The following is a 27,948-nucleotide window of genomic DNA, read 5'->3' on the forward strand; positions in this document are numbered from 1 at the left end:
TTTCGCATTGTCGAAAGAATCGCCTTGTTCCTTTGGATTGCCTTTTGTCATCTTTCGCATTGTCGAAAGAATTGCCTTGTTCCTTTGGATTGCCTTTTGTCATCTTTCGCATTGTCAAAAGAATTGCCTTGTTCCTTTGGATTGCCTTTTGTCATCTTTCGCGTTGTCGAAAGACTCGCCTTATTCCTTTGGATTACCTTTATCATCTTTCGCGTTGTCGAAAGAATTGCCTTATTCCTTTGGATTGCCTTTGTCATCTTTCGCATTGTCGAAAGACTCACCTTATTCCTTTGGATTACCTTTGTCATCTTTCGCGTTGTCGAAAGACTCGCCTTTTTCCTTCGGATTACCCTTTGTTATCTTTCGCGTTGTCGAAAGAATTGCCTTATTCCTTTGGATTACCTTTGTCATCTTTCGCGTTGTCGAAAGAATCGCCTTGTTCCTTTGAATTATCTTATTCATCTTTTGCATTGTCAAAAGAGTTGCCTTATTCTTCTCTGAAAGAGTTTGCCTTGTCTGTCTTTCGCATTGCCGAAAGAGTTGCCTTATTCTTCATTGAAAAAATTGCCTTATTCATCTTTTGCGTTGTCAAAAGAGTTGCCTTACTCTTCTCTAAAAGAGTTTGCCTTGTCTGTCTTTCGCGTTGTCGAAAGAGTTACCTTATTCTCGTCAAAAGATTGCCATATCCATCTTTCACATTGTCGAAATAGTCGTCTTACTCCTTACCTTCTTCATATTTCACGATGATGAAAATTCACCGGATCGTCTTGATCATTTTCCAAAATTGCCTCTTACAATTCCATTTCCATCGCCTCGTTCATCTTCAAGAAAAGTTGTCTTATTCACCTTCCAAAATTCTATTTTCCACCCGATCAGGATAAGGGTATAAACCTGAGCCTCATTCAAGGAGGTATTCCATTTTCTGCCCGATCAGGTTAAGGGTACAAACCTGAATCTCATTTAATGAGATAATTTCATTCCCCCAATCAGGTCAAGGGTTAAAACCTAAGCTTCGTTTCATACGAGATATTTCTGTCCCATCCAGGTCAAGGGCATAAACCTGAATTTCACTCTCACAGAGTGAGTCTTTACTCTTCATTTCTCCATTTTATATCTACCATATTCCTCAGGCTAATTTCTTCATACCCAGTCAGATACTTCTAACTGGGGCATTTTTAGATAGCCCAAATTTGGTGTGTTTTCTTTGCCACTAAGCTCGGCCATAAGCCGGCTTAGTAGCAAAGAGGGGCATCTGTAAACACCCCAAATTTTCACTCACCTTCTTGACATCGCCCTCAATTGGCACATTTCAGTTCTCCGGAAGCAATGAAGGGCAAAATGGTCATTTTCTGAGATTAAACCTTGCAGAAATTCCAAAATTTCATTCTTGAGCCTCAAAATTTCCATATTTAGGTTCAGAGACATCGTCAATTTGCAAATCTTCAAAATCCTTTTCTGGACAAAAAGCTAGAATTTTCAAGTTCGAGCTCAGAGTGATATTTCATAGAACATGTCTTTGCATAGCATTGCATCATTTCACTGCACAACATGTCATTTTGAGATCCAGAACTCCTGAGTTTCAAAATTGTCCATCCAGATTTGATTTTTAAACTTTTTCAAATTGATTTTTAAAACCCTGGGATTTCAAAATTGCCAATCTTTCCCATTTTACCCCCAGGACTTTGAATTACAAAAAATTTCTCAAGAAAACAATCTGGATGTTTGGATATTGATTTTAAAGATTTTATCTCAAAACTTTTTGCAAAAGATTTTAAATTTCTTTACAAATTTTGTTTTTACATTTATCTATATTTTTGCCCTGAAAACCCAATTTTTCCAAATTCTTGAAAAACGAATAATGTTTTATCTCGTATTTTCAAATAAATGGAGCGGGACCCGCCTTTGAACTAGCATCATACTCAGACTCTCAGGTAAGTATCTTATTCTCAAGTGGGACCCACCCGGTGTTCGTACGAATTTGCAAAATTGTCTTTTTCATTTCTCAATACTTATTTTTTTTTTTAGTTAGTGGGCCCACACACATGTGGCACCCCAATTGAAAATAAAAGACTTTAAAAAACAAAACAAAACTTTATTTTCAAAAGGATTTTAAAAGTGGGTTGAGGTGGCATTTCCATAAAAGCCTCTCATTTATTTCAATACTCACCTTTTATTTTATTTTCTTTTTATTGATTGGTTTAAATAATTTTTTTTTTTTAGAAGGAGGCAGCCTTAAATGGCACAGCCAAATTTCCCTAAAATCATAAATTTGATTTTGCCTAAAACTTAGGGAAATAAAACCAAAATTTGAAAAAAGGGGAATGCGCCCCCCTTTGAAACGGCTATTTCAAAAAAAAAAATTCAAAAATGAAGTAACGGCACCTCATGAATGGGGGCTGCATTTTTTTTAAAAGGAAAGGAAGTCGATGTAGGGGAGGAGGTCGATTGAAAGAGGAGGAGCTGGCCGATTGAGGAGAAAGAGAAGAAAGCTGGCCGATTGAGGAAGGCTTTGGTGCTTATTGCAAGGGATTCACCAAAGGGGGATTTTCAGAATTTTCTTTTTGATTGCAGGAGCTTCTCTGCCGTGGAGGGTGCCCTCATTGGAAATTTTGTCTTGGGCGTCCCGATTGAAGAGCTCCAGAAGCCCATCTACTGCTGCCCATCCTTCTTCAATCCCAGCAGCAAAGAAGGACTTCTTCCTGCCCATCCTTCTTTAACGGTTTCTACATCTTCCTCAACCATCCAGCAACGAAGGAGCTTCCACCTCCAGCAGCTGTCGCACACCTCCACTTCAGCCCCAGCCGCAGGAGAGCCACCACCGTTTTCTCCATTTGCCTTCAGCCCAACGGTTGCTGCCCACCATTCCTTCAGCCGCAGGAGAACCTGTCGTCCCCTTTCATTCAACCCATCCGCAGGAGGATCAGCTGCCGCACTTCATCTTCTTCAACCTTCCACCTCCAACGGTTGCCTTCATCACCTTCAACCCCAGCAGCAAAAAGTCCAGCCAAGCTGCTCCCCATCCGTCTCCAGCCCCATTGAAGCTCCATCCAGCAAAAACGCAGGAGACTGCCCTCTTTTCTAATCCCTCCAGCTGTTGAAAAACCTTATTCCAGTGAAGATTATCTGAAGGTAACTGAAGAACAACTTAAAGCTGCTCCTGCGCAACCCAAACTCGCCCAAGATTGATCCAGCGCAAGGCCTTTCTCAACCTATGCATCTGACATATAGTTTACTGATATTTTGTGTATTATTGTTTTTTTTTCTTCTGCAAAATCACACTGCCACCCTGCTTCACTGCTGTAAATAGTATCAATTAGGGTCTTTGCATCATACTATTTATTGTGAGGGAGCATCTGTTGAAGCCATTTGTTATGACCAATTGATCTCATTTGTAAGATTGATTTGTTTGATTTATTATATAGATTAGTTCTGAAAATGTATTATCAGCATGTTTTATTTTCAGCTGTATAGATATGTATATATAGCTTAGTATCATAAATACTGCCAAGCATGTTTTGTGGCATCCAGAATTCGGTTCGATGCTAAAACTTAATTAATGATGACTGGTCCACCTGAAAATCAAATTGATTACAGGAAACAAAGAGTCATTGTTTCTGGTTTTCACTGTAGTTAATTGAAAATCCTTCATTTATTAATATAGTGAAATATGTTATGTAAAAAGGGTTGATATCTTTGATTTAGCCATTTGATCTTCTACTGCAAAATGTCAAGCATCTCCTCAAATTGCTGAATGATTATCTGATGGACAATATGTAGACGTCTGGCATAACCCAGCCATGTTAGTATGCTAATGTCACTGCTGCATTACATGGGATGTACTTTTCATAGCCTTGTCACAATTTTCTTGAAGACAGCCCATTGTTCCCACAGTGCATTTCCTGCACATCATGTATGTGTTGTATTTACCATCTTCTGCAGGTATGCAGTCTTGACAATCGGCTATGTTCATGAACGGATATATCCATATCCGTTCATGATATCTATGCCATCTTTTGTATGCTTCATTATTGATATATAGGGAAACTCCATACCCATTTTTGTTGAAATATATCTTGTAATTTGGGAAATATGGCTATGTAAAGTTACCTACAGAAACTGTGTATATCCATATTTTCTGATTTTACCCATTTTGTAGAATTTCCATTAATGCATATATTTTCTCATTTTATTTCTATATATATATGTATATCTAGGTATATATACCTATATGTATACGTATATATGTACATATATATGTATATATATATACATAGATATATACTTATATATATATATATCCCTCCATGTATCCTTATTTCCATATATGAGCATTCATGTATATATTTTCTCATATAAATACCCTTCCATTGTTACATATCATTTAGCATCAATTTTAGCAAATTCTGTTATACATCTCTTTGTTATATATACTTATATATATATATATATCCCTTAAGGTGTATTTATTATTGCATATATTTCTCTTTTCTCTTACTCTTGTAAATATATCATCATTTGATTTATGAGCTTGATGTTCAAATTCTTGTTTTATGAAGTTATGGCTGGAACTTCATCATTTGATTTATGAGCTTGATGTTCAAATTCCTGTTTTATGAAGTTATGTTGGAATATCATCATTTGATTTATGAGCTTGATGTTCAAAATTCTTGTTTTATGAAGTTATGGCTGGAACTTCATCATTTGATTTATGAGCTTGATGTTCAAATTCCTGTTTTATGAAGTTATGTTGGAACACCATCATTTGATTTATGAGATTTTGTCTAGCTTGCTGTTAAAATCCCTATTTTATGAAGCTATGGCTGGAACATCACCCTTGGTTTTATGAGATTTTGCTTAGCTTAGTGCTAAATTCTTGTTTGCTATATTGTTATAATATCACCCCATTTGCAGCACCAATTATACATATTGTTTCATCATTTTCCACGACATTTTCACCTTTTCACCAAGCTTTTCATATCCTTTTCATGATATCCTTGAAATAGTCCATGATGCTTCCACAACCCATTTCCTGCACATATTCATTTTCTGCTGCAAGTGTGCAATCTTGATATTTGACCATATTCATGAATGGATATCTCTATATCCAATCGTGATCTCCCAACCATCTTTGGCGTGCTTCATTATGGATATATAGGGAAGCTCTATACCCATTTTTACTGGAAATTGCATTATAATTTTAGAAGTTTGGTTGTGTGAAATCACCTACAGAAACTGTCTATACTTGTATTTTCTGATTTTACCCATTATATGTATATTCTCTTATTATAAGTATATATATATTGATATGTATGTATATCTACCCATATGTATACGTATATATGTATATATATATATACATATATATATACTTATATATATATATCCTTTCATGTGCATTGAATATCACATATATTTTCCTTTTCTCTTATTTTTGTAAATATATCTTTATTGTCATATATTATTTATCATAAATTCGAATATTTCTATATCTATATGTGTCTCTTCTTTGTATATATTATATATATATGTTCATTTTCTTGGTTATTTTGTACTAACTCTCATTTTGCAGGAAAATCTAGAAGAGGTTGTTTCCTTGACTCCATTTCAATTTTCTTTTACTTTATGTTATGCAATGTAACAATCCGATGTAAACCTTGGAATAAGATTTACTTTTACTACTTAGATTAGGCCGCATCTCATATAGTTTGATTTCAGTAATATCCTGATTTTATGATGCATATATCTCAATTTTCAAAACCCACCGTGGATGAACAGGAATGGCACGTGCACCAACTCTTAGAGAGTTGATGAACTCGGTGGAGTCCATATTTACGGCCCTAGTCGGAATATGGACGAGACCCAGATCCATCATCTCTCTACCAGTCACATTGAGCCTACACTCTTAGGCTATCTTGAAAATGCACCTCATATTTCCAATGATTTCAAAATATTGTGAATTAATTCAAATAAACCCTGAATATATTCATGGCCACAGTCAGAATATGTGAAGGATTTATTTTGGTCTAATCCACATTTTTCCAATAAAATTTTCAGAAATCTTTTCAAAAGTGCATTCATTCATTCACATCATCTGCATCATTTGTTTTTCTCATGATTTTTTCAAAAGATTTTCACTTCATGGAATCGATTTTCTCAAGAAACTATGATGATATTCGTTGTTGGATTTCCCAAATCAAAGTTTTCCCGTGATTTTCCTTAAAAAGTTATTTTCTTAAGATCCATTTTCAAAAGGAATTTTCATATTTCTCAAGAATCAGAAATCGATTTTCAGAGATTTCAAGGACAATGTTTTCAAGATTTCAATTTCCCAAGTTCTAAGTTTCATTCTCCAATGAACCTTTCCTATAAATTTTCTATCCTTTTCTTAAGAAAATTCTCAAAGTCTGAGTTTTCCCAACAAGTGCTTTCCTTTTTTTTCAAATGTTCATGTTTTCTCAAGAATTCCTACAGTTTTCCTGAGATTTTCATTTCCTCATGATTTTCCAAGTCTTTCTAAGCCTTCTCAAAATTGTCCTGAGATTCTCATTTTTCTAAGTCTTTATAAACTGTCTCAAGATTTTCCCGAGATTCTCATTTAAACTTTCTCAAGATTCTCACTTCTTCAAGATTTTCCAACTCTTTATAAACTTTCTCGAGATTTCAAACCTTCTTCGTCTGAGTTTTCCTGAGAGATTGATTTCCATCTTTTCCTGAGAAATACTTTTCAACTTCAGATGTTTTCTAAGCATACATCATATTTTCCAATTTTACATTTTTCAAAAATCTCATAGCACATCCCTGAATTCTCTGTGCATTTAGGATAGAATACAATTTCGATAATTTCGCTAAGTCAAGCATAATTTTGATCCTTGGTTCGATTACCCCTGTTAAAGGCGGCAGGAACGGTCGAACCTCGTACTGACAGGTCGAGCCCCATCCCATGGATTTTCCCGCAATTTTCAAAACGGAGACGAGTATTTCAAAACAATTTCCAAAATCCGGTCAAGTTTGAATCGCGAAAGCATTCCCTCTCTCTTCCGCAAGGAAGGGAAGACGCGGAAATTTTTTGCGACGATAACAGGGTGGCCGTTAAGGATGGATGGTGAGGAGGGATCGATTGGCGATCAGAGGATTGAGGAAGGGAGATGGGCAAGATTGTTGCAGATGAAGGGCAGATGAGGGGATCGGAGGGTGGAGGCCATGGGTGCTTCCAGAAGGAGGGATGCACATGGGAGTGTGCGATGCTGTGAGTTTGTTGATAATGAACGAAGGAGGAGGAGCTCGGGCGATCGGAGGGTTCATGTGTTTTTTTTTTTTTTGAAAGGCGAGAGGTGCCGCCTCCGATTTTTTTCGCCAAGGGTTTCCTTGAGAAACCCAAAAAGAAAATTTTCGCCCAAGGGGACCCTTAGTTTCAAGATTTTTAATAAAGCGTGGGGGGGTCCTTGTCCGATTTTCTAAAAAAAAAGGGTTCTTTAGAAAGAGGCTTTTCAAAAACTATATTTTTTTTTGTGATTTTGGAATAATATTCTAAAATCTAAGTAAAATAAGAGATTTGAAAACTTTACCTTTGTATTTTTGAAAAATATGTACAAAAGATGAGTCTTCTGAGAAAACTTTTGAAATTACCTTAGACAACGGGTTCGGATCCAAGGTTTTGAGAAAGTATTTGAGTTTTGGTTCTCGAATCGAGGACTATAGGACAAAGGACCCAAACAAATGCCGGATGGACCATCTGATCCTTTCAAAAATTTATTTTTAGAATTTTATGAATTTTGATCAAAATTGGGATAACGAGGCTCATATTTTGATTTTAACTAGATAAAAATCAAGTCAGATATAAGAAGATTGATTTGATTCAAAAAATTCAAGAATAAACCAGAGTTTTGTTTTAAAGCGACTCGATTTTTTCAGAGAATGAGGGTCAGAGGCAAAAGGGGATATTTATGACATTTTGAAAAATTTGGGGTGTTTACAGATGCCCCTCTTTGCTACTAAGCCGGTTGAAAGCCGAGCTTAGTGGCAAAGAAACACTCCAAATTTTGAAAAATGTTTCAGTTAGCCAACCTGAACTGTGGTGGAAGAGTTATTTTGAATGTGGCTTTTCAGGCTTAGAACCTTATCCTGAATGGCTTGAGGGGGACAAAATCCTCGAAAATGATATGACTGAATAGATAGAAATGAGGAAATCGTGATGGGACTTTGAGTGAAGGTCCCGAAAATGGTGAAGGATTTTGATCAGGTCACATGAGTGAGGCGAGATCAATCTTTTGGAATGACTCAGGTTTAGCTCTTAACTTGGATGGGACGAAGATATATCGAGATAATTTGGGATGGGGAAAGGAATATAAGTGAACCTTGATGGGACATTTCTGAGAGAAATGCCTCGTGAGATGAAACTCTAGCATGATCCCTTCCTGGATGGATATACAGAGCATGGATTCCTCGATGGGAAGAACCACGATGGGATTGGAGGAAAACACCTCGTCGAAACAAGACTCAGGTTTAACCCAAACCTGAAAAAGGAAAATACCTCGAGGCACGAGGTTCAGGCTTAACCCTTATCCTGAAAGGGACGACCATACAGAATCCTCGAACGAGGAAGCCGTGATGGGACAACAAATGCATCGCAAAAGCGAGATTCAGGTTTAACCCTTGACCTGAGTGGGGGAGAATCGCACGAAGTTCTCAAATGAAGAAATCATGGAAGGGCTAGAAAGGATATCTAGTCGAAATGAGACTCAGGTTTAACCCTAACCTGAATGGAAAGATACCTCGTGGAACGAGGCTCATGCTTAACCCTTAACCTGAAAGGGGCGACCATACAGAATCCTTGGATGAAGAAACCATGATGGGACCTTCGAAATTTGGACGAACAGATCCAGAAGGTGTTTGCAAGAAGAGAAAAATAAGAGATTCCCTAAAGCTTGGAAAGGGGATGATCTGGGGCGTCTCATTGCTGAGACTAAATCAGCTTTCTAAAAACAGACGACCTCTCGTAGAAGGTTTTTGGGCTATACCTCGAGGAGCGAGGTAACAGGTTTAATCCTTAGCTTGAATGGATACAGAATCCTCGAAGAGTGGGGAATCTGCGATGGGTCCTCTAGACTTGGCACAACAAGTCCAAGAGGGGTTTTGCAAAAGGATAAAAATGGGGGTCCCTAAAGCTTGAAAAGGGGTTGTTCTTGGGCGCCTCATTGCTGAGACTGAAAATAGCTTTTGACAATAACAGACCTTTTTGCAAAAAGTTCAGGTTTAACCCTTATCCTGAGCGGGAACTGTCCATGGTGGGACAGTGGGGAACACAGGGAAGTGTGCGAATCTGAGAGCGCTCAGATTAGACGGAAGGAAAGGACTTTTTAGTCCTAAGGAGGGATGACGTCAGGATACGTCAAAACGAACATCAAGTTCACACTTCATTTTGGGACAATAAGAAAATATTGCTAATAAGATGTCAAAATTGTAGTTGATTCAGCATGATTGAATTATGTATAAAAAATATCACATCTTTCTACCTTGAGTATTAGCTTCAATTGAGCTAACTTTGTAAAATCAAGAGTCAAATTCAAAGTTTGTTGTTGTTGAGCTTCTTTAAGAAAGATATCAATTTCCTTGATATGAAAAGAGAGGGAATATTCTTAGCTTCATAAAAGCAATTGAGTGAAAAGATATTGATGAAAGAATTTCACATAGAAAAAGATGATTCTTGACAATTTCGGGCAATCTGATATCCTGGGCATTTCCCATGATGATCTTTTTGCACTCTCTTGAGTCATGGAGCTTTCTTGGGTTTTTACATCATCCTTCATTTTGGAGATGTCCTGACTTTTCTCTCTTTTTCAGGGGAAGGGTACGTCACAAACTCCATCATCTTAGAGATGTTCAGATCCTTCTTTTTCTCAGGAGTTAGGCTTGATGATATAGGTTCATTGGTCAAAATTCTCTAGATGATAGCAGAAATCAAATATCTTTTAGGGTTTGTCGGTAAATCCATCACACTCGCCTTCATCTCGACGGTGATCTGAACTTTCCCTAGAAGGATCCTTCACAAACTCCTTCATCTCGGAGATGATCCAAATCTTCTTTGGCCCTAGAGATCTAGCTCGCATAATTCGTCTTCATCTTGACGACAATTGAGAGATCCCTTTTGCAGATATTTGATTTACAGCTCAAATGACTGGGGAGATATGGATTGGGTAGGTTCTTTTTTACTGCCTAGGATATTTCCACTGTCTTACTGCCAAAGAATGGTCTTTGATAATGTGCCATAGCTATGATCGATATCAATTCGCTCATGGCTTTTTAACATCCTCGAATTTTTCTTTGCCGGTCATATCGAAAATTTTTCTTCATCCTCTTGGTTGACCAACAGAAAAAACTTGAATTCAGTTCTTATTTCGTAAAAGTCTTGCTCCTTTGGAAATAATACTAAAGGTAGTTTTGAGGTAGTTCTTTATATGATGAAAATTTTGAGATCAACAATGACTTGATAACAAATTGGCAAAATATTCTTAAAATCCTTGATGAAAGAGATCGTTTGATATTGAATCGACACATCCGTGACAAAATTCTCCTCTCTTTTTTCCCCAAAAAAGAGAGACTCAGGCCTAGCCCTTACCTGAATTGAAAGTTAGAAATACTCCTCTCTTCCCTGAAAGAGGAGGTGTTTGCAAAACGGAACTTTTGAAGTGAAATTAAGTTTTCGTCAAAACTCCCTATCTCTAGGCTTCTCTTATGGAAAGGCGGCCGAAAAACACAGTTGAGAAAGTTTCACAGAGGGATCGAGTCCATCACACTCTCCCTAAAAGAGGGTCCTCTGTGAAGGGGTTGGCCAAAGATGAGAAAAATGGGGGCCACAAAAAGAAACGAGCTTCCGACAAAGCTCTCCCTAAAAAAGGGTTCTTTTATGTAAAGTTGGTTGTTGTTTTGCAAACTGTTCCCGAAGAAAACGAGTCCCTTCAAACTCTCCCTGGAAAAGGGTTCTTGCGAACGAAAGATGGTTGTATGCGAAAGGAACGAGCTCCCTTGAACTCTCCCTGAAGAGGGTCCTTCACAAGAGAAACAAATGATTGATTTTTGATAACATGATGACCCAAAGGTCGAAATTGAGAATTTAGAGCTTGAATGATGATGATTGGTTAGTGCAAAGACTGAACCTGGAGGGCCAACTTGATCAATCAGCCAGACACTAGCACGAGCGCTAGGTGTACCAACACGAGCCCTGGGTTTTAAAGAAATGCCCCAGTACGAGCGTTGGGTTTTTCGAAAATGCACATCAGTACGAGCACTGGGTTTTCGAAATGCACACCAGCACGAGCACTGTTTTTTTTTAAAAGGAGAATTGAAAAGATGAGACTGACATCTGAAGATACTTGAGATTTTAGCGAGAATGATTGTCGGTATTTCAGGATTATACCTTATCCTCAAGGGAAAGTTCAAACCGGAACTTTGAGAAAATGAGTATATACAAAAAGCGAAAATCCAAGTAAGGACTCGATTTTTCAAATATAAAAAAAATGAGTGAGATTTGAGTTTGAAAAACTCGAATTCTCGATACAACGATTTGCCCAACACGAGCATTGGATTTCAGAAGGAAGTTCAAGTCGGAACTTGAGACTTCAAAAATAAGAATATACAAAAGAGAAAAATCCGAGTCGGAACCCGGTTTTTAAATATAAGAAAATGAGTGAGAATTGAGTTTGAAAAACTCGAATTCTCGAGACAACGATTTGTCCAACATGAGCATTGGATTCAAAAGGAAGTTCAAGTCGGAACTTTAGACATCAAAAATAAGAATATTCAAAAAGAGAAAAATCTGAGTCAGAACCCGGTTTTTTTAAATATAAGAAAACGAGTGAGAATTGAGTTTGAAAAACTCGAATTCTCGAGACAACGATTTGTCCAACACGAGCATTGGATTCAAAAGGAAGTTCAAATCGGAACTTGATACTTCAAAAATAAGAATATACAAAAAGAGAAAAATCTGAGTCGGAACCCGGTTTTTAAATATAAGAAATGAGTGAGAATCGAGTTGGAGAACTCAAATTCTTAACACCACGATTTGTCCAACACGAGTATTGGATTCAAAAGGAAGTTCAAGTCGGAACTTGAAGCTTCAGAAATAAAAATATACAAAGAGGAAAAATCCGAGTCGGAACCCGGTTTTTAAATATAAGAAATGAGTGAGAATCGAGTTAGAGAACTCAAATTCTCAACACCATGATTTGTCCAACACGAGTATTGGATTCAAAAGGAAGTTCAAGTCGGAACTTGAAGCTTCAAAAATAAAAATATACAAAAAGAGAAAAATCCGAGTCGGAACCCGGTTTTTAAATATAAGAAATGAGTGAGAATCGAGTTGGAGAACTCAAATTCTTAACACCACGATTTGTCCAACACAAGTATTGGATTCAAAAGGAAGTTCAAGTCGGAACTTGAAGCTTCAGAAATAAAAATATACAAAGAGGAAAATCCGAGTCGGAACCCGGTTTTTAATTATAAGAAATGAGTGAGAATCGAGTTGGAGAACTCAAATTCTCAACACCATGATTTGTCCAACACGAGTATTGGATTCAAAAGGAAGTTCAAGTCGGAACTTGAAGCTTTAGAAATAAAAATATACAAAGAGGAAAATCCGAGTCGGAACCCGGTTTTTTAAATATAAGAAATGAGTGAGAATAGAGTTGGAGAACTCAAATTCTCAACACCACGATTTGTCCTACACGAGTATTGGATTCAAAAGGAAGTTCAAGTCGGAACTTGAAGCTTCATAAATAAAAATATACAAAGAGGAAAATCCGAGTCGGAACCCAATTTTTAGAAAAATAATGATAAAGTAGAAAAATGACATCCTGAGTCAGAACTCAGATGGGAAGGAAACTATTCCAACCCGGGAGTCGAAACTTGAAAGATTGACAAAAGCATGAATAAATTTTGACGATGAAGATGAGAGATTCATTCGAGATCCTTGACCCAAGGTGGCCTTAAATCTGAATTTATTTATGATGGCTTCAGGATTTTCCCCCATCCTAAGGGAACATAGAACAAAATTTGAGGTGAATTGAAGAATTTATGGGAAATAATTCAGGTTTATCCCTTAACCTGAAGAAGAATAAAATTTATAAAAATGGAGAAGAATTTAAAGAGATTTATTGAAAATTTATTTTGAAAAAGAATTCTCACGGGTAGCAGCGATGCTCCTATGAGGGGTATCAGGATTATCACTTATCCTGAATGGGAACACCTCGGACAACAAGGGTCAGGTTTTTCCCTTAACCTGAGGGGGAAAAAAAATAAAAGAATACCTCATGGGAAAGAGGCATCAGGTTTTATCCCTTAACCTGAAGGGGTTTTTAAAGATAAAGGAATAAAATTTGATAAAAATTAATGAAACTTGACAAATTGATAAAATTGACAATAAACTGATAAAATTTGATTAGATTAAAAAATGAAATGAACGCAATAAAGATAAACGAGTTAACAAAAAGCTGGTAAGATTTTTAGAAAAGGATTTGTCTAATCTTGCCTACATATGATGAAGGAAGACAAGTATAGATTACAATAAAATGCCGCAGTATCAGGGGGAAGGATGTGAGAACTTTACAAAAGATTATTGCTTTATTGAAAGACTTTTGAAGAGTACAAAAGGCTATGATGAACAATTCAAGTGTAAAATCTTTTCAAATGTAAAGCATTAATAGGATCGGGCAGTTCCACTCCATCTGCGTTGATCAGACGATAGGAATTGCGAGGTAGCGCTTCTTTAACCACATAAGGGCCTTCCCAATTGGGTGACCACTTGCCCTTCGATCGATGCTTGAGATGAGCTGTTGATCTGAGCACAAGATCGTTGACTCAGAATCTTCTCTCAATAACTTATTTGGCGTAGTGCCGAGCTATCCTCTGACGATAGGCCTGAGCGTGTTCTGCTGCTTTGAGCTTTTTCTCATCTAATAGATCAAGCTGTATTAACCTCTGTCACTGATACTGATCAAGCGGAAGTTCAATAAGCAATGCAAACTTGAGTACGGGCTTCTGAACATGGAGAGGTAGTACTACCTCGGTCCCGTAGACAAGTTGTGAAGGAGTTGCATTGGTAGGAGTCCGAATGGTGGTTCGGTACGCCCAAAGTGCATCGTGCATCTTCTCGTGCCAATCGCGGCCTGTTTCCACTGTTCTTTACAGAATGCGGATCAAAATCTTGTTGGTGGCCACAGCCTGGCCATTTCCTTGAGGATAATAGGGAGCTGAGAAGTAATGATGAATCCTGAACTTCGAGCAGAAAGTCTTCATCTTCTCATTCTTGAAATGACTGCCATTGTCTGACACATTATCATGTGGGATGCCGAAATGGCAAAGAAGATTCTTATGGATAAACGAGACCACATGTCGGCCTTCTACTGTTCGCAGAGTTACAACTTTGACCCATTTGGTGAAGTATTCTGTAGTTGCAAGGAAATATCGGTGGCCATTAGAAGCCGAAGGAGTGATCGGACAAACCACGTCGAAGGCCCACATCGAAAAGGGCCAAGGAGAGACCACGGATTGCAAGTATGCGGCTGGCGCATGAATGGAAGGTGCGTGCATCTGATATTTGACGCACTTCCTTACAAATTGATGGCAATCCTGCTGCATGGTTTTCCAATAATACCCTGCCCGGATAATTTGCTTGACGAGTGTTTGGTAGCCGACGTGACCACCGCAAATTCCCTCGTGTGCCTCTCAGACAACTTCCATGGCTTCATCCTTATCTAAGCATCTGGCGTACTAAGAACTGGACCCATGATGGTAGAGAGTATCAGCAAGGATGAAATAACGTGCTGACATGCGCTGAACCGCGTGTTGCTCCTTTCTTGACATTTCCGCTGGAAATTTACCAGTTTCGATGAAGTTTTTGATGTCTTGGTACCAAGGCTTCTCTTTCTGAGTGGCTTGGTTCACTTGCTCAGCTGGAATGTAGGCAGGTTGATCAAGTCTGCCGATCTCGAAGGAACGACAGGACTTACTGTCTTTAAAAGACAAAATAGAGCCTAAACAGTCTAAGCCATCTGCTATGTGATTGTACTCTCTCTTGACATGGTTGAGCTAAAATTCTTCAAAGTTGCCTATGAGAGCTATGGCAATCTTTTGATAAGGGATTAACTTTGAATCCTTGACTTGCCATTCGGCATTAACTTGGCTTATAACAAGCAATGAGTTGCCAAAGGCATGTACTCTCTTGACACCAAAGTCTTGTAAAATCTTGAGGCCTTGTATTAGAGCTTCATACTCGGCCATGTTATTAGTACATTGGAAGTCAAGCCTGAGGAAATAAGGGAGCATCTCCTTTTCAGGAGTGATTAGAAAAATCCCAATCCCTATACCGGACATATTTCGGGGTCCATCAAAGAATAGAGTCCAAACTGGGGATTCCTGAACACTACAGATGCGGTTATCAGGAAAATCGTCTTCGGCTTTGATCTCTTCTGTGAACGGGAAATTTGCCAGCTGATCTGCGATGGAGTGACCCTTGACTGACTTCTGAGAAACATATTCCAAATCGTACTCCATTAGAAGGACTTGTCATTTTGCGATCCATCCAGTGAGGAAAGGCTGTTCAAGGATGTACTTAAGAGGGTTAAGTCTTGACAGAATTTTGATCTCTGAGGCCATCAGATAATGTCTTAACTTCTGGCACATCCATACTAAGGCTAGACATGTCTTCTCCATCTGAGAGTATCTTTTCTCATAATCGATGAAGGTCTTGCTGATGTAGTAGATGGCATGCTCTATCCGACTGCCTTCCTCGTACTGTGCAAGAAATCCGCCGCAAGCATTATGGTTGACGGAAATATATAAAAGGAGTGGTTTCCTGAGTTCTGGTGGCTTCAGAACTGGTGGATTGAGAAGATACTGCTTGATGCGCTCAAATGAGAGCTGACACTCTGATCCCTACTCGAATTTCACTTCTTTTCTCAACAAGTGATTAAAGGGTTCGCATCTCATGGTCAAATTGGAGATAAAACACCGAATAGACTGAATGCGACCCTGAAGGCTTCGCAGCTCTTTAAGATTAGTGGGAGGCGGCATATCAATGATCACCTTTGCCTTGGCAGGATCCACTTCTATGCCTTTCTTGCTGATCATATAGCCAAGTAGTTTACCTGACTCTACTCCGAAGACGCACTTCTGTGGATTGAGTCTCAACTTGTAGAGAATAAGTCTCTCGAAGACTTGGCCGAGAGCATTGAGATGGTCCTCTCCTTCTTTGGATTTGACCAGGATGTCATCCACATAGGCATCCATGTTCTTGTGCATCTGGTCATGAAAGATAACTTTCATTGCTCTCTGATAGGTTGCCCCAGCATTCTTGAGCCCAAACGGCATGACCGTATAGCAAAATGTACCCCAAGGCGTGGTAAAAGAAGTTTTGGATTGGTCCCGAGCAGCTAAGTTGATCTGATTATAGCCTGAGTATCCATCCATAAAGGAAAACATGGCATGGCCTACCGTGCTATCGATCAGGAGATCGATATTGTGAAGTGGATAATCATCTTTCGGGGTTGCTTTGTTCAGATCTCTGAAATCAATACAGATCTGGACTTTGCCATTCTTTTTGGGAACTGCCACAATGTTCGCCAACCAGTCTGGATATTCAATGGTCCTAATGAATCCTGCCTTTAACAACTCTTCAAGTCCTTTAACTTGCAGTGCTACTCGGGGATCCATTTTTCTGAGTTTCTGTTTGATGGGTTTGCAATCTGGCTTCAGCACTAGGCGATGCTCGACCAACTTGGGATCTAAGTCTGGCATATCCTCATAAGTCCAAGCAAAGACTTCCTGATGCTGTTTGAGAAAATAGACGAGCCTTTGCTTCTCATCTGAATTCAAGCTGGAACCAATCTTGAGGATTTTCGGATCATCTTCCGAACCGATGTTGACATTCTCTGTTGGGTCTTGAACCAATGGCGATGGTTCATTCTGCTTCTGAATACTAGCAAATTCTGGCAAATCTTGAATCGTCTTGTCGAATTCTGCCAATTCTTCGATCTGCTTTGTCATTCTGCTGACTTCTGCCCCTGCTTTTGCCTTGCAGATTCTGGCCGGTTTGGATTTATTTTGATAAAAATTGGTATTGATGACGAGCTTTTTGAGCGATTTAGGAGCCATGATCCCGGCGATCCTGTAAGCGCAAAGAAGGTTTTTGAGAAAAAGGGTAAAACGGTTTTGAAAAATAGCCTTTTGTACAAAGAAGAATGACAATCATGGAAAGTGATGTAAGCAAAGAATTTGTGTACACCAAGATGAGAAATAGGAATCAAAATTTCATTGATTTAAGTAACTTTTGTATTTACATATGATTGGAGGAAAGAAAGAAAACCGGGGCAGATCTTTTGCCCCTTACAAGATAACTCAAAAAGGAAAGAAAAACAGAAAACACTGGCATTGTCTTCTTCACTGGGCTCTTTTGACGAAGGTGGTCTTCCTGCCGGACGATTGACCCGTGAAACCCAAGCCTGTACCTTCAATATGCCAAGCGAGGACGATCGGTTCCAGAATGCCGTCTTCATTTCTGCCTAGGCCTTTGAAGGGATGATAACCGTGCTTCATCAGAAGATCAAACCCTCTCTTAGCTTTTGAGAACTGAGGAAAAAGAGGGTGATTATGGAAGGAAGTGCAGTCGAGGCGCCCACCTAGTTTGAAGAAGTGAGGTCCCTGCCATTGAACCACTGCTGTAACATTCTCTGTCGGCTGGATTTCTTTCAGCTTTAGCATGTCCAGACCTTCACTTAGATTGATCTCATCGACTTCCCGGATGCTCGGGATGTCTGCAGTGAAAGTAGGACGGGGAATCATCGGCTGCGGGAGTCGCTCTTCTGGGTCCTCTCCTATGACCGTAGTGATCATGCCTCCCTTCGACCATTTGATACATTGGTGAAGGGTTGAAGGAACAACATTGGCGTTGTGGATCCAAGTGTGTCCAAGCAACAGGTTGTATGTTGCTGGCACATTCACCACGTGGAAAAGGATAGTATGCACCGAATAGTTGATGAAAATCTCGAGAAATATCTTCCCCTTGGCTGTCTGCCCATGGTTGTCAAAACCGTAGATCGTTATGGGGTCTGGGGTATATTCTTCTTCATTCAGACCTAATGCCTTAGCCGTCATTTCAGGGCAGATATTGAGGCTGCTGCCTCCATCGACGAGCACATGAGGGACTGTCATGCCCCTGGTTCGCACCACTATATAGAGAGCGTTATTGTGGAATGAATAAGGTTTTGGCAAATCCTCATTCGAAAATGTGATTGGTGCGTTTGTCATGGCCTGATTGACGATTTGAGCCATATCTTGCGGAATTGTGCTAGGCTTGACCTTGATCTTTCTGAGCAGATCTTCTAGCACTTGCTGGTGCTCACACGAAGCGTGGTTCAAATCTAGGATAGAAACGTTGGATAGAGTGGTGATTGGCGTCTGAACTGACCCTGAAGACTCTTCTTCCTTCGAAGCCGCCTTGATAAAGCGCTTTAGGATCCTGGGAATTAACTTGGCAATTTTTGCCGCTGCTTTTGCTGGCTTCTTGTTGTTGGAAAATGCAGTAATATCCACCCTCTTGGCGGAAGACTGCGCTTGATGAAGGACCAGGACCTGATGCTAATCCTGAATGTCCTGACTAGAACATGGCTGGATGCTACCTCAAAGAGCAAATGTCTGCTCCGTGATGACTGAAGCTGAATGCTTGGGAAATGGCTTGGATAAAATTTTTGGCTGCTCTTCTTCATCTTCAATTAACAAGTTTTTGTCAATACAGTCTTGGATGATGTTTTTAAGGACAAAACAGTGCTCTGTGTCATGTCCAACAGTCCGATGAAACTTGCAGAATTTATCCGTCCATTTGCCCATAGTGACTGGAGGATCTGCCACTTTGGGTAGTTTGATCATTCCCTTAGACATCATATATTCTAAGATGTCTTCGCGGAACTGTTCCAGAGCTGTGAACTCTTGGTCATAACTCCAACCCTCGTGTTTCGGCTTTTCTGGCTGCTTTGCTTCGGGCTGCGGTGCTGACTGAACAGGCTGTGGCTTGACAAATTTTCCCTTTTGAGCTGTTGAATTCATCCTTTTGGCCCTGGAATGTCTGACATTCTTGTTACAATTTTTCTTGCTCTTCTTGTTGCCATAACTACCACTGCTCTGATTCGAAAATTCTGTAGAGCAAGCAACATGCGCCTTCTTTTGGTCAGGATTCCCTTTGACAAAAGGATATCCTTCGTACAGACCATTGTCCAAGCTAGTCTCGAGCCATTCAGCTTTCTCAATTAGTTTGATAAATGATTTGGCGGGCGAGGTAGAAATGAGGTTCCTCAGAGGTTGAGCAAAGTTGTTCAAAATGATCTGCAGGGCGTGTTCCTCTGGGATGGGAACCTTCATTCTGTTACAGGTGTTTCTCCACCTATGAATGAATTCGCTGGCTTTCTCATTCTCATTCTGCTTTAGATTGTACAGATGGTTGAGGGTTGGTGAGGCTTCAATATTGAACATGAAGCGCTCAATGAACAGGTTAACGACTTTGTCGAACTCTCACAGTTCGATAGGATTGATGTGGTCTGCATACCACCTGGCCGCTATCCCCTCTAGGCTGCGAGAAAAGCAAATGAACAACGCCCGGTTGTCTTTCCTAAAACGACCGCATTCAGCATAGAAAGTGGCCAAATGAGCCTTAGGGTTGCTTGTTCCGTCAAACTTAAGGAACTTGCGAGGGAGATTCTCTAGATTGTCATCCTCGTCTAGACCATGGTAAAAATCTTCACCGGAGTAGGTCTGCTTGCCCTTGCTTTTGGCCTGGATATCCTTGATGGCCCGCTTCATTTCTCTCATCTGCTCTTGCATCGGATCATTAGCCGGAATGGGCTTGTTTATTGATTCGGGCTCTGCAGCGGTCTTTACAAGTTGCGGGGGATTCTAATGAAAAACAAATTGTTCTTCTTCTTTTGATTCCTCATCAACTGATTCTGTTTCTTCGGAAGTGGTGTCAGGCTGTATTTTCTTTCTGATGATTTTGACTGGTCTCTTCACAACCTTTTTCTTTGGCTTGCTTTTTGGAGCAACCTCCTTCTGACTGGCCTCAGCCTGTTCTGACATCATTCTGGTCATCATTCTTTTGAACAGGTTGTACATGGCGGGGTCTATATCATCGGTCTGATTCTGCCCCCTGACTGACTTAGGAGAGTTGACTGCCTCGACTTCGTTGTCGCTGTGCTGAGGGGCGGTTTCCTTTCCTGCTTTGGTTTGCACCATTTTGACAATGCCAGATGATTTCTGCAGAAGTAGAAGAATGGTTAGAGCCTGGAGGAATTTTTGAAAATGCGACCTTTTGAGAAAAAGACATGAAAGAAGGAATTGATAGACGATTTAAACAAGTTATCCCATTACCAGGGATTGGGTCATCACAAATTTTGCAATAATTGTGTCACTATTTTGTGGCAACAAAAATGCGCCTTATGACCTAGGCGAGGCCGTCCATCATGATGAGAGATAATCGAAGAAAGAATATAGGAAAGAGGTCTCATCACCGGGGATGAATTTGTCACGAGAATCGTGACTATATACAACAAAATAAAACTTTGGCCATAAAAAGCTTTTTTATCAGAACAAAAGTTGCATTTTTATTGATAACAAGATTTAAATACAAAGAGAAGGCGGGAAGACAGATTGCCACCATTCTCGATATTCCGAAGATATATTAGGACCAGGAAACATAGACAAAGGAATGAAAGAGTTCCAAGTGTATTTGGTGACGTGGTATGCCCCAGACCACTGATCCAACCGTAGATCGAACTCTGGCATGCGGCCCGTCGGGAAGCGGGTGTTGACACGAATCTGCCGCTGCGAGAACTATCGGAGACACCTCTCTGGCTGATAGTCGACGCAGAAGAAAGGGCTGAGCAATCTGTAACGCTTGCTACGAGCATAAGTGTAGCGAGGGACTGATTCTCGTCTGTCAAAATAGTCCCAGAGGATCTCTTCCTGGTGCGGACTCTCGATCAATGTTCGATACTGATCAATAGATTTCGACCTCTTGCTGTTGAACCTTAAGGAACTGGCCTTAGATGGAACATGTCGCAGGAACCACGACTGCAAGGCATACATGCATCCTTCCACCAAAATGGTCTCTCCGAGGGCAAAACGGGCTAAGCCTCTATAGAGGAAGGCTAGAGCTGCCATGGACACCGAAAGCTGGCGGGTCTGCTTGCTTCCCCATCTTCGAAAGAGTTGGGCGACTCTGACATCGATGAAATTCTGACCATCCTGAAAGAATGCTAGTCCCACTGTGCATAGGATCATGGCATGCTGAATTCTTTCTTTTGCTGCTCGAGACAAAGTATCGACTTCTTCATAGGCCCCATACTTGTCATAGAGTCCGAACAAATCGATGAACTGACTTCCCTTGATCTCTGTGAGAGGCCAAGATCTGCTCCCTGTAGCTCTGGCCAATGCTTTTCGAACATCTATCCCTTTGACATTGATCAAGAACTGTTGCTCGACCGGGTCGTCTGGCTAACCAGCTGGCTCTGGCAACCCCATGATGTCACTGAATTCGTCTATTAGCAGAGTCATTTCTCCCCACGGAAACCAGAACGTGCAGGTACACGGATTCCACCGTTCTGCCATAGCTTGAATCAGACTGTCGTTGATGATTCGCTTGCCAACTGCCGATGCCATCTCCAATCCGCAATCATCCAAGTGGTTTGGAAACATACGCGAGAAGGGGGCGAACCAGGAATAATACCACCGAGGGAAGAGGGTACGAGACTGGATGACCCGATTTTCTGGGGTTCCATCCCTTATTTGATAAAAGACATGATCCCTGGGAAAGATAGCATGGAGAGATTCAGACGCCATCGGAATGATACTGAGGCAAGAGAGGAAAAGAGTAAGATAGAATGCAGGACTTATGGATAGACTTTTGATGAAAGAAGAGGATAGACATAAATTTTGAAAAAGATCAAGGGGCTTGGAAAAAGACTTTCCAGGGATTTTTTAAGAAAATTTTTTACACAAAAGAGAAAAGAATGTAGGTAAAGGAAAAATATGTACCTGGGGTTTTTTGAAAATAGAGGAAAATTTTGAATAGTACACCCAGGGTTTTGAAGAAGGTTTGATATATACAGGAGAATACAAGAAAACATTACACAATCATAACTGCACAAACAAGGATGCGCACACAGCACTCCCTAAAGGCTGACTCTAAATGCAATATTTGAAATAGCTTGTAGGACCTTAATCCTAACTCTATGGTTCAGATCATCTGATTCCAATCAAGGTACGCCGATATACTCAAGCCGAGGCTCGAAGTACGTGGCATATAAGATATCTCTTCGGTTCTAAGGTAATGGCTTCCCAACATCCTTGAGCACCTACCGATATACCTCAGACTATGGCCCTTAGGTACGTGGTAGGGGGGCGCGAACCCAAATAAGTGGTCCAGTTGTGAGGCTCTCTCCCGAACTATGGTTCAGTGAGACAGCCCAGCAACGTGAAGACCGGAACAATATAGGTAGGGATGTTTTCAAAATATGATGAACATGCAATAAAATCAGAAGGCTCTAATGCAAGTCCTAAAGAGATAAATTTAAATAAAGAGAAGCATACACTTGCATACATTGTTTTGTATTCAATCCCTAAAATTGAGGAGTGTTGCATTTCAGTCCTAAATCTAATGTGAACATGGATATAATCTCATTAATATGGTCCTACCAAACCATACTTAGATCCTATATGCAAATGATGTCAGCTTAGGACAGATTCTAGGCTCCTAAGGTTTGCATGGAAAATGTAGCTGACATATGTTTAGAATAAAGACTTAGATTATATAAAAGTAAAGCAAAGGCATAGATTCAACCGGACGAAGATGAGTCCCATCACGGTCGCCAAAACTGTGATCATCGCAAAAATTTTCCTCTCTTGTGGTTTCTCTCTCTTCCTTCTCTTTTTCATTTTCTAACATCTATTTTCCTCCTTTTTGAAGGGAGAAAAATAAAAGAAAGAAAAAGAAAGAGAGAAGAGAAAAGAAAGAAAGAAAGAGAGAAGAGGAACTCTTTTGCGCGGTCTTACTTGACCTTGATTTGAAAAATATTTAGAAATTTAACTCGCCTCCGTTTGAAAATTTGCGTGAAAAATGGAGAGACGGGATTCGCTCGTCGGTACGAGGTTCGATCATTCCTGGCGCCTTTACCAGGGGTAATTTAACCAAGGATCGAATCTATGCCTTTTGCTTTGCCTAAATATTATCTAAGAATTTATCCTAAAGATCTAAATGCACAAAGAATCATGCTTGTGCAATGCAAGGATGTATGCTCTTTTTGAAAAGATGTTTTGAAAATTTTCCAAGTATTCTGAGATGGATTTGATAATGGAGGGAAGAAATGGTTTGAATCTAACTTTGAGACAGATCAGAGAAGTTCTAAGTCTTTGAAGTAAATCAGAGTTTGGAAGAATAAATCTTGATTTTTGGAAAGAGTATGATTCGAAGCTTTGAAATGAAAGGAAATAAAGTTTCAAGAGACGGAAATGGACTTTGAATTTGAACTTGAATTTAGAAAAGGAAGTGAATACTTGAGACGAAATTGAATTTAGATTTTGAAGTTTGAAATTTAGAATGGATCTGAGAAATCCAAATGATGAAAAAAAATGAATTTAAGAAATCCAGATATGATCTGTAAGCGGATTTAGATTTGAAATCTGGAAATGAAATGGAATTGGTTTTGAAAGTTGGATTTGAAAAATAGAACTTGATTTGAAATCTGGATTTCAAGATGGAATTCGAATCCAAAGTCTGGATCTTTGAATCTGAAATCGAAATTGGATCTGAAATTTAAAATGGATTTTGGATCTGAGATCCAAGATGGAATTGAATTCTGGATCCTAAAATGGGTTTGGATATGAAGTCTGAGATCCAAAGTGGAATTGGATTCTGGATCCTGACATGGATTTGGATCTGAAGTCTGAGATCCAAGGTGAAATTGGATTCTGGATCCTAGAATGGAGTGGATCTGAAGTTTGAGATCCAAAAATAGAACTGAGTTCTAGATCCTAGAATGGATTTTGGATCTGAAGTCTGTGATCCATAGTAAAATTGGACTCTAGATCCCAAAATGGATTTGGGTCTAAGTCTGAGATCCGATATGAATGTTGAATCCTGGATCCTAAAATGTATTTGGAGTTTGTTAAATTCAGAAGATGAATCAAGAATTTCCAAGTTTGAATTGAACTTAAAAAATGAGATTTTGAATTTGAATATACAAATGAATTTCAAAGTCAAATTGGACTTTGAATTTTGAATTTGAATTTTAGAAAATGAATCAAGAATCTCAAAGTTAAATTGAACTTTGAGTTGGAGTTTTGAATGAATTTGGAATTTCAGAGTCAAATTTGAATTTTGAAATCTGATTTGAATTTAAATATGAAATGAATTTAAAATCTCAAAGTTAAATTGAACTTTGAGATTGAAAAATAGAATAGAATTCTGAAAAATGAAAGGATGAATCGGATTTGATAAGGATTGAAGATAGATTGAGGAAGATATTTACATTACTTGGAGTTTTTGAAAAATGAATTTTTGAAAATATGATGTAATTCTATCCTAAATGATGAATGAATTTGAAGAATTTGAAATTGGATTTTGAAAAGCTATTCCATTCTTTAGATGAATTAAAATAAGATTCAAGATATAATACATCCTTGACTATGGTCATTGAATGTATTATATAATAATCTGTATTTAGATTCAAGAGAAGAATGAAATACATTTGGAGCTTTTATAGAATTTAAAATGAAATGAACTCTCAATATACCCTGACTATGGCCATTGGTATATATTTTGAGTTAATTTTAAGTTAAATTCTGATAAAAAGAAGAAAATATTTAAGGAAAATATGATGAATTTTGAGAACGGATCCAGTGTGGATCCAGTGTTATTTCGTGACAGATAAAAATCCTAAGTCTTGTTTACATCCCGACTATGGTCGTTGATGTAAATCATCAACTTAGGATTAACTTACCTCTTACGAAATGGTGCGCATGCCATTCGTGTTCCCATTTGTGAGAATTTGAGAAATAAAGAAAAAGATGCATGAAAAACAAGTAATTCATGATATTTACAATGCCCATTCATTCTATCTAAAAACAGGAAATGTAAGTATTTCTCATTATATCTAGCTATTACAATACATGATTTGAGATTACAAATCCTAAGTTTAAGAAAGGAGATGACATTTTTTTTTTTACATTCCCTACAAAACAGGGTCAGCATAAGGCAGAAATGCAAAGTATGAGAAACACTATATCCAAAACATAAAATTAGGTGGTCATACCTATTCTAATGAAGAAGATGTGTGCAGAAATATTCTACCTAAGATGAAAAAGGCATATGGTGGGCCTTATGTTAAGGAGGAAATGTATGCATACGTATTATGAAGATCTATATGAGAAAGGCATATGCTAATGCCTTAAATTCAACCCTACCCATCTTTGCCTAAGGTGTTTATGCCTCAGGCAAAGAGAAGATGCCTATGAAGAGATGTATATGGGGGACTGTAGCAATCTCTGGACTACTGTGTATACGGTTATGAAAACCTTAGCTATCAAGGATGTTTGGTATAAAAAAAAAGAACTCAGAGACTACCATTATTTGTAAGATGAAGCCATGACAGTCATGGGGAAAGTCAAACATATGCTTTAACAGGAGGCCCTACTGCTAAAGGGAAAACAAAACCACCTATGCTAATCGGGAGTCTGATGAAGAAGCAATATGTTTTGGATTTATGAATCTTGAAAAAGGTTGATGCTACTGCAGGTGAATAGCCGATATAATTACAAAATCACTGTGGCATATTAGATGTAATGATGCGACGTCAATTCAGAAAAATGAATTTTAGAACTAGTTGATACACAGGTGGAGATAATGAAAGTGAATTGTGCAGACCTAATGGGAAATACGATATGTGATGTGAGGTTTTAATGAATACACAGGCGTACAAAGAATGTTAAGTTCCCTGTATACCTGATATGGGTTCATAATATAAAGCAAATAGGGCAATAGTTACAGGAATTTACAAATATTATGACAGCTTTAGGAAATACTACAGTGAAGCTGCTTAATGACAGTAAGGGTTACTGTAAAGATGCTTATGAGTGTAACAAAGATAAGGAAAATCCAAGGATATTATATAATGAATATACACAGCGTATCAATATGTGCACATGAAATAAATATTTCAACATTAAAGCATTCTGATCTTGCCCTCCTCTTCCAGATTTAGAAGACTAAAGGGTAGTCATGAATGGTCACAATGCTGTGGATGCTATATCTACAATATCAAATCCACTAACACTTGTTATAAGAACACAAACTTGTTATGGCTTGAAGAAACGATACTCAGCAAATAAGGTCCAATAAATAAAATAAAAAGAGGTTATGATGGTGGGTAGGAATACCTGTTAAATATTGTTGCAAATCGATTTCTCCAAACAAAACAAACTCACCCACTGATGCGCTATCTTAGCAGCTGTAGCAACATCATCAAAAACAGGTAACACAGGCTCGATCAGAATCTCAATTTTCACTGTGTCTGAAGATCAACAAACTCCCTTGGTCAGAAATCAAAACTAGAAGAAAATTCAATTGTCTATACATCGAATTCAATAAACTTAATTAACCCAGTCAACGACAACTCAGTCAGACTCTTTAATTGAAATCCAGTGAGATTCAAGGGATTCTTATTAAAGTCCTAACGAAACCTTGTTAACACAAGCCACATAAATTAACATTCAATGGAAGAGTTCAGTAAATTAATCACTATTCAGGCCAGGGATGGGTAGACAACCGATCCATATTCAACTTGTCTTTAGTCTTTCAGGAATGCTCCTCAAACCACCAATTATCAGTAATCAGATTCTCAGATTGTGAGGATCTGATTTAAGAATCATCAGGGAACCAGTTCTGACAAAGAAGCCGAATACATTAAATTGCCATTGCTCTTCACAAATATTAAAACAAGAGAGTTTAGACCCTTTTTTTAATAAAAAAAAAAGATATTACGAGATAAACACTTACCTGCGAAGGAAATTACTCACCGAAAATCGAGTAGCTGGTTCGGGTACTCATGTGACCACTTGATCGAAACCGGTCAATCGATACCCGAGGTCATTCGGGCAATGTTCAGGACTTACCTTAATTGCTTACAATCATATGACCATTCTACTGTTCAAATAAATGTATATGGAATCCAGATGATTAGTCAGTGTTCACACAGATCCAACTTCGAACATTAAGCTGGGACTCAAACAGTCCATCACCAAAAATTCTGGCAACTGAACTTCACATAACTGTTTGCAGGGGATCAAATATTTAAAACTCCTCACAATATACCAGTTTAAAGGCTGGTTAAATAATGACACTCTTGGCTCGTGGAACTCGATAAATCAGCCATCCACTGATCGTTCGGTCATAGAACTGGAATCAAACTACTTTGAAGTTACTAAAACAGACATCAGTGTGTGAACACCCCAAAATTTTCAAAATCTTTTAAATATTCCCCTTTTGCCCCTAAATTCATTTTTTGAGCAAATGAGTCATTTTTAAAACTAAATTACAGTTCATTTCTCAAAATTTTACTGAAATTAAGTTCATTTCATATGTTTAAATCGATTTCGGATCTGGATCCATCATCCAGATCCAAATTTGAGTCTCATTGTCCAAATTCTAAATTAAAATTACGAAAAATACAAAAAATAGTTTTTTATAGCTCGGACAGTCCATCCGACATCCGTTTGGATCCATCACGTGTATTTCTCGATTTGAGTGTCAAAACTCGAACATTTTCTCAAAACCTGGGTCCAAACCCATTTTTCTGAAGAAATTTCCCCGAGATGGTCCGAATTTTTTAGGAAAATACTTTTGTAAATATTCCTTTT

Source organism: Nuphar pumila, chromosome 9, assembly GCF_984573655.1.
Source record: "Nuphar pumila chromosome 9, dmNupPumi1.hap1.1, whole genome shotgun sequence".
NCBI classification, from domain to species: domain Eukaryota; kingdom Viridiplantae; phylum Streptophyta; class Magnoliopsida; order Nymphaeales; family Nymphaeaceae; genus Nuphar; species Nuphar pumila.